The sequence below is a fragment of the Dreissena polymorpha genome, chromosome 3, assembly GCF_020536995.1.
Source record: "Dreissena polymorpha isolate Duluth1 chromosome 3, UMN_Dpol_1.0, whole genome shotgun sequence".
NCBI classification, from domain to species: Eukaryota; Metazoa; Mollusca; class Bivalvia; order Myida; family Dreissenidae; genus Dreissena; species Dreissena polymorpha.
Genome location: NC_068357.1, coordinates 19,032,224 through 19,039,545, shown reverse-complemented (window position 1 = coordinate 19,039,545; position 7,322 = coordinate 19,032,224). Strand labels below are relative to the sequence as shown.

General features: G+C 37.4%; 1 long non-coding RNA gene across 1 annotated transcript; it reads left to right on the top strand.

Annotated features, from left to right (window-relative positions):
- The first annotated feature begins 1,609 nt into the window (after positions 1-1,609).
- On the top strand, positions 1,610-2,415 carry LOC127873179 (uncharacterized). Its single transcript, XR_008046037.1, has 2 exons — positions 1,610-1,646; positions 2,179-2,415. It is a non-coding gene; the product is annotated as an uncharacterized LOC127873179 (long non-coding RNA).
- Positions 2,416-7,322: the final 4,907 nt, after the last annotated feature.

Genomic DNA, 7,322 nt, shown 5'->3' with positions numbered 1-7,322 from the left:
AGGCACATGCATGAAGGCTTTTATTCCACTTTTTTGTTTCAACTCTCTATCTCAAACCAGTTTTCATCAGATATTCATCGCCCTTTCTGAGAATGTTGATAAGCAAAATTTAGGCAAATCTTAACAACCATTCACCATTCACCAATGCACATTTGAGTTATGGTAATTGAATTTTTCTTAATGTGGTTCTTTGATGATTTCTGCTGTCTCACTCCAATCATTTTTCATCTGATTGTCACCAAATGTTTTTTAAATATAATTATCATGAGTATTTTCTTGTGTTTTAAACCTCCTACCTTGAAGGCAAACCTAAAGGTCATATGTCAAATTTGGACATGAGGCCACCATAACATTGCCATATATGTATTGATTTAACTGACATTAACTTACATTATCATAAAAACTTAATGTTGCGTTGTGTTTGTAACAACCATCTCCCAATCTCAAAGATCAAGCTCAAGCTTAAGGGTTAAAGGATAACAAATTTGGCTTATTATTGGCTGTAGATTTGTTAGTCCCCTACCGGTTCACCGGAGTGGACTTATGGTTTGCGCTCTGTGTGTCAGTCAGTCTGTCTGTCTGTCTGTCTGTCACATTTTTCTGGATCCTGCGATAACTTTTAAAGTTCTTAATATTTTTTCATGAAACTTGGAACATGGATAGATGGGCAATATGGACATTATGCACGGCATTTCATTTTGTTCCTACGTCAAAAATGGTGGTTGCTATGGCTACAAATAAAAAAATATTCTGACAATGGTGGAATTTCTGACAATGGTGGAGTCGGTAGGGGACTTTTATTGCTTTGCAATAGTCTTGTTTATTGTATTTTTAAAATAACTTACCACTTATGACCACCATTAGGAGACAGCATGTAGTATGTAATTATTCCCACAACAAAGGCGATTAACCATGGACATCTTACCAATAATATTTAAAAAGTTTTGCAATTTTATTTTCCTATGTATGTAAATTAAATCTACATCTATAAATTAAACCATGAGGGTTTAAGGTTGAGAGTTTTAGTGTAAGGAATGGACACTGATTGAGGGTACATTATTTTATTTGGATATGGCCTGAAAGTTACTGCAGCAATAACAATCCCAGTTTTATTTAACAGTAGTAACTTTCTTATTGCATGATATTGTTTTAAGAAACTTGAATTGTTTCCTTCTGATTTTTGTATTTTATAATGGAGAATTGTATTGTTTGTCTTTGAAAAACTGTTCCATGTTATGATAAGCATGTGTCTGAGCCGGTTCTGGAACAAGTGGACTTCTTGCATGTGTGTAGAATGATGTGTAAGATTACCTTGCGCCGTCTGCAACAGGCTAGTAAGGGCAACACTTACTGCCTAAATTGGATTTTGTTAAGAAGAGAGTTCCTTAAAAAGAAAAAAAAATCATAAAAATGGAAAGTGTCTCCCCTTATTATCCTGGTTGACTCTTTTCATACATGCATGAAGACCAAGTTTTCGCAGCACAAGGCTCCAATAAGCATGTGGGTGTATATGGCCCTTTGTATACAGCTGATGTTGAAGATGAGTCACGACAGATACACCGCTAAACACGGTGGCCTTGCTGAAAGAGAAGCAGCAGCAGGAGAAGACCTCCCTACATTCTGCTCACCGGAAACAAGGGATTCACGTATGTTCAGATCAAAGAGCCTCACTCTGGCAAAACAGGGCTTAATGCATGTGCGTAAAGTTTCATCCCAGATTAGCATGTGCAATCGGCTCAAAACAAATCTCTTCTTAGCGGAAGACCAGTTTAGGCAAAAAGTGTCATACCTGACAGCCGAATTTTGGAGACACTTGATGCACATGCATTAAGCCCCCATTTTTCCTGTGCAAGGCTCATTTATGTTTGTCAGAGTTTTGTGAAAGGTTTCTTGTCGGAAAGTTGGAAGTAATTTTTTTACAATTTTTTTCACATGGCTTCAAAAATCACATTCCTGGATGTTCCAAGAAGGGATGAAATGTCACAAGAATGTTTACTTCTTTTCGTGTTGCTCACAAGTACAGAAAGGCAATCATAAATCCTGTTTAGAACATTGGTGAAAATAGGCTTAAAAAATCGTACATAATGATTTTTTTATGCGGGGGCTTCTTTTCATATTCAAATTATAGTAGTGATTAAAAAAATAGATATAAAATAACATGTTTTTTTCTATTTTCAGGCAAACAATGGTGAAGCCAAAAACTTGAGGCACACTGACTGCTTCTTTGGACAAGAACAGAATGGGGCACTGCTCACTAATGCAACTGAACTATTCACAGAGCCTAGATTTGTGCTCGAACTCTTTAATTTGATAGTGTCACTTGCATCACAGGCGTTAAAAGTACCTTTCTACATGTATACATGTATTTGAAAAATGTAGTGGAAAAGCATAATAAAAAAGGATTTCTAAATGTTATATGTGTAGATTAAAAATATTTCTTCAGTATGTTTTCAACACAATAAGTTCAATTTGCCTAAAGTGGCTCATCACTTTTGCCATAGTTTTATCAGGCTGTTTCAAATGTCTGGCATGAGATTGTAGATCTTGTTACTGATTCAAGACCATTTTCGAAACAGATAGTCTTTGAAATCTTTACATCAATTTACGTGTGAAATGGTAGACATCCTGTACTGAATTGAACTTTTAATATGGATTATAGTAAGAACCTCAATTCAGTACTAGGTTTTTATCGCGATTTTATTGTAATATTGTATTGTCTTGGTTAATAAACCAAATAAAACTCGCATATTTTAATATATATGTGTATGCCCCACGGTTGAGAGACATTGAGCATTGCATTTGTAGGCATGTACGGCCTCAAAGTTTGTGTTATCAGCTTTTCTTAAGAAGATGGATTTCATGAAGATCTAAATAGTTTAATTACCTTTATGTGAAGATGGTCGGATTATATTTTTTTTGCTATGACGAGATTGAACAGAAATATTGACCTTTGTCTTTTTTTCTTCTTTTTTTCAAATATATACCGATAGTCCGAAATGTTGGGTTTTCACTTCTAGTTAAGTCCTTGGTGGATCTTGCTTAAACTTTAACAGTTGAATGACACAAACGTGTGGATGATCGTAAATAAATTAATTTTGGCTACGACTAGTTTAGGCTAAATAATGTGCCCTTTTCTATATGTCCACAAAACAAATAGTGGATTCGTGTCTAAACGTGCGGTAAAGGCATCCTTTGTCCTTGACACATTTCTAGTGTTAACTAAATACAATGAAGTAACGTTTTAGGCTTCTGATTTTAATAAAATTATTATGCAATATACTGTGTATGCATATCAATATCTTGCATTCCATTGGACGATTTGACTAATCATAGTTAACCATTTTCGCAGCGCTGTCAATTTATCTGTGCTTTCCACAAGGTTTAGAAAATGGTAGATCAAGTATACGATTTCTTTCAATGGCTAAATTGTTGCATCTATATCGGTCCGCGGCAAGGACGAGGATCGCCTGTTTGATCCCCGGTCCGAGCGCAATCCTTGTGTGGGAATTGATTGGTCTTGAAATCCTCTCTGCTGCCATTCTCCTTCTACCAATTATTCAAGGAAGATAGTTCTCAATTTCTGGGATAAATATGTACACTTAGCACTGGTAAACCAGCTATCACAGGAAAAGTGTGAGTTGTGAAAAGTGTCACTGCCTGCCGTGACTGAAAAGTTTTATTACATCTTAAAAATCAAACGGAACAAACCAAAGCATTATTTACTATGATACGCCACGTATCTCTAGCATTATTGTAGTGTATGTGTAAGCGGGACATGTTTTAGATACTTAATAAAAGCGATATTCTGGTGCGGTATTTTCAGAATTGCATCTTAGTGTGGCGATGCCACATGAATGTCAGACACATGCCCTCCCGTCAAAACAAATCATTTACCACACAAAAAGGTATGCGATAGTAGTGCAGACATCATATTGATCGATAAGGCACCGTTAGCACACGTGTATTGTTTTAGTTGGCATCCTTTATCTATTTTTTACTTGGCAAATTTCATATACGCAGTTTATTCATTCAGTGGCTAACATATATCCACTAAAGACAAAGAAAAAAGTGATCGTTGTTACAACAACTTAATTACAACATTGTTAATTAGTGTATTATTAAAATATAGTTATTTTGCCAACCAACACAGTGCAATTCACACAGGCTTATCAGCGATGTAATTGACCGCCTGGATTAAATTTTTCCTTTTTAAGGAATTCTCTTCTAAATGAAAATCCATTTAAAGTGGAAAATGTTGTCCCAGATTAGCCTTTGCGGACCGCACATGCTAATCGTGGACGGCACTTTACGCACATTCATCAAGTCCAGTTGTCCCAGAACGAGACTTATGTGAATGCTATACTTAGTAACAACTGTTCAAATCAAATGGTTTCATGCGAGGGCTTCACGGAACGTTCCAATTTATCTGACAAGAGTGTGTAGCCCTTTTTTGAATACTGATTTGTAAATGAGAACGTTCCCATTTTATGCATCAGATCATGTTGTCGGTAATCGCGTTCTTATCTGGAGTCTGTAAGATGTCTTAACATGCACGTATCGCCCTTGAAGTCTGTCTAGCGACCTTCGAGTCTGTCTAGAACATGACACGATAAGGCTCATGTCAAGTAGTGCTCATGTGGATAATGTTGAATGAATAGTACCTCGACATGTATTCTGCTCTTGTTCAAATGCCAAAAGAAGGGCATGTCCAGACTGTCACTTCATCATGATTTGGGAAACGTGTAAAGGCGCGTGTAAGCCCGATGTCATAGACTCCAAAAGGTCAGTTCTCATATCATGCGGTGTTTTACATCTTGTTCAGATCGGAACTTCAACATTTTAAATGGGCCATGCTCTGTGAAAAAGGGGTTTATGCATGTGTGTAATATTTCTTTCCAGATTAGCCTGTGCAGTCCGCACAGGCTAATAAGGGACGACACTTTCCGCATGTATGGTATTTTTCGCTTACAGAAAGTATTTTCTTATAACTATTCCAGTTTAGGCGAAAATTGTCGTCCCTGATTAGCCTGTGCTGACAAGCACAGGCTAATCTGGGACGACACGTTAAGCACATGCATCAAACCCTCTTTTCACAGATAAATATGCTCAAATAATTACCAAATTTTATAACAACTGTGTGCTGATCATGTGTCCCATGTTCAAAGGCCATTGTCTGTGACTTGTTCACAGGTTTACGCTATTTTAATGCAATATCGGTAAATGCATTTACTTAAAAAACTAAAGTTGATCCTAACTCGCTAGCATTGCACCGGATTAGCTTTTGATACTGGATGATACTTTAATCGCTAAATGTTACTTGTACATGTATTTATAATAAAAAATTGTCAAACTGCGATTATTTTTCCGACTTCGATTGATCGATATGCATAAGCGGACTGATGTGGTTTTTTAGTCAGGGGTACTATCACTTGTATGTATTTCTTTTAACTTGCAGTCAAGGATAACCCATGAAAGTGCAAGCACTTATTTCCAAGGGGGGTCCTTTGGTTTTGCTGAAGAGACAAAAAGCAGAAGAGACAGTATTGGGATACAAGGAATCCGGGTGCGATACCCTAGCTCTTTGCGAATAGATCCCTTGGTTCTTTTACGGTGCTCAGTGTATAGCACCGATACACGCGAGAATTACCTTGGGTTTCATACCAGTACATCTCTCTACTTGGGTGTGAAACACTTGAAGCATTTCTGAAATTTCCAGTGCCCCGGCCGGGCATTGGACCGAGGACCTCTGGAATGGCAGACCAGGAGTGTTACCACTCGACCACCGCACCAACCATACCGTTATACTTTGGCTGTATAAATGCACTAATAAAGTGTTATATTTATTTGTTACTGTTTGCATCGTCATTTGCAAAACAGTGAACAAGTGGCTTCCAAGATAAATGCTCAAACTGTTAGTATGATACACTAAGTCACCCCGTCAAACTGTTAGTATGATACACTAAGTCACCCTGTCAAACTGTTAGTATGATACACTAAGTCACCCTGTCAAACTGTTAGTATGATACACAAAGTCACCCTGTCAAACTGTTAGTATGATACACAAAGTCACCCTGTCAAACTGTTAGTATGATACACTAAGTCACCCTGTCAAACTGTTAGTATGATACACTAAGTCACCCTGTCAAACTGTTTAGTATGATACACTAAGTCACCCTGTCAAACTGTTAGTATGATACACTAAGTCACCCTGTCAAACTGTTAGTATGATACACAAAGTCACCCTGTCAAACTGTTAGTATGATACACAAAGTCACCCTGTCAAACTGTTAGTATGATACACAAAGTCCACCCTGTCAAACTGTTAGTATGATACACTAAGTCCCCTGTCAAACTGTTAGTATGATACACAAAGTCCACCCTGTCAAACTGTTAGTATGATACCACAAAGTCACCCGGTCAAAACTGTTAGTATGATACACAAAGTCACCCTGTCAAACTGTTAGTATGATACACTAAGTCACCCTGTCAAACTGTTAGTATGATACACTAAGTCACCCTGTCAACTGTTAGTATGAAACACAAAGTCACCCTGTCAAACTGTTAGTATGATACACTAAGTCACCCTGTCAAACTGTTAGTATGATACACAAAGTCACCCTGTCAAACTGTTAGTATGATACAACTAAGTCACCCTTGTCAAACACTGTTAGTATGATTACCACTTAAGTCCACCTGTCAACTGTTAGTATGATACACTAAGTCACCCTGTCCAACTGTTAGTATCGATACACAAGTCAACCCCTGTCAAACTGTTAGATATGATACACTAAGTCACCCTGTCAAACTGGTTAGTATTGATACACTAAGTCACCCTGTCAAACTGTTAGTATGATCACCTAAGTCACCCTGTCAAACTGATTAGTCTGATACACTAAGTCACCCTGTCGAACTGTTAGTATGCATACAATAAGTCACCCTGTCAAACTGTTAGTATGATACACTAAGTCACCACTGTCAAACTGTTAGTATGATACACTAAGTCACCCTGTCAAACTGTTAGTATGATACACTAAGTCACCCTGTCAACTGTTAGTATGATACACTAAGTCACCTGTCAAACTGTTAGTATGATACACTAAGTCACCCCTGTCAAACTGTTAGTATGATAACACTAAGTCACCCTGTCAAACTGTTAGTATGATACACTAAGTCACCCTGTCAAACTGTTAGTATGATACACTAAGTCACCCTGTCAAACTGTTAGTATGATACACTAAGTCACCCTGTCAAACTGTTAGTATGATACACTAAGTCACCCTGTCAAACTGTTAGTATGATACACTAAGTCACCCTGTCAAACT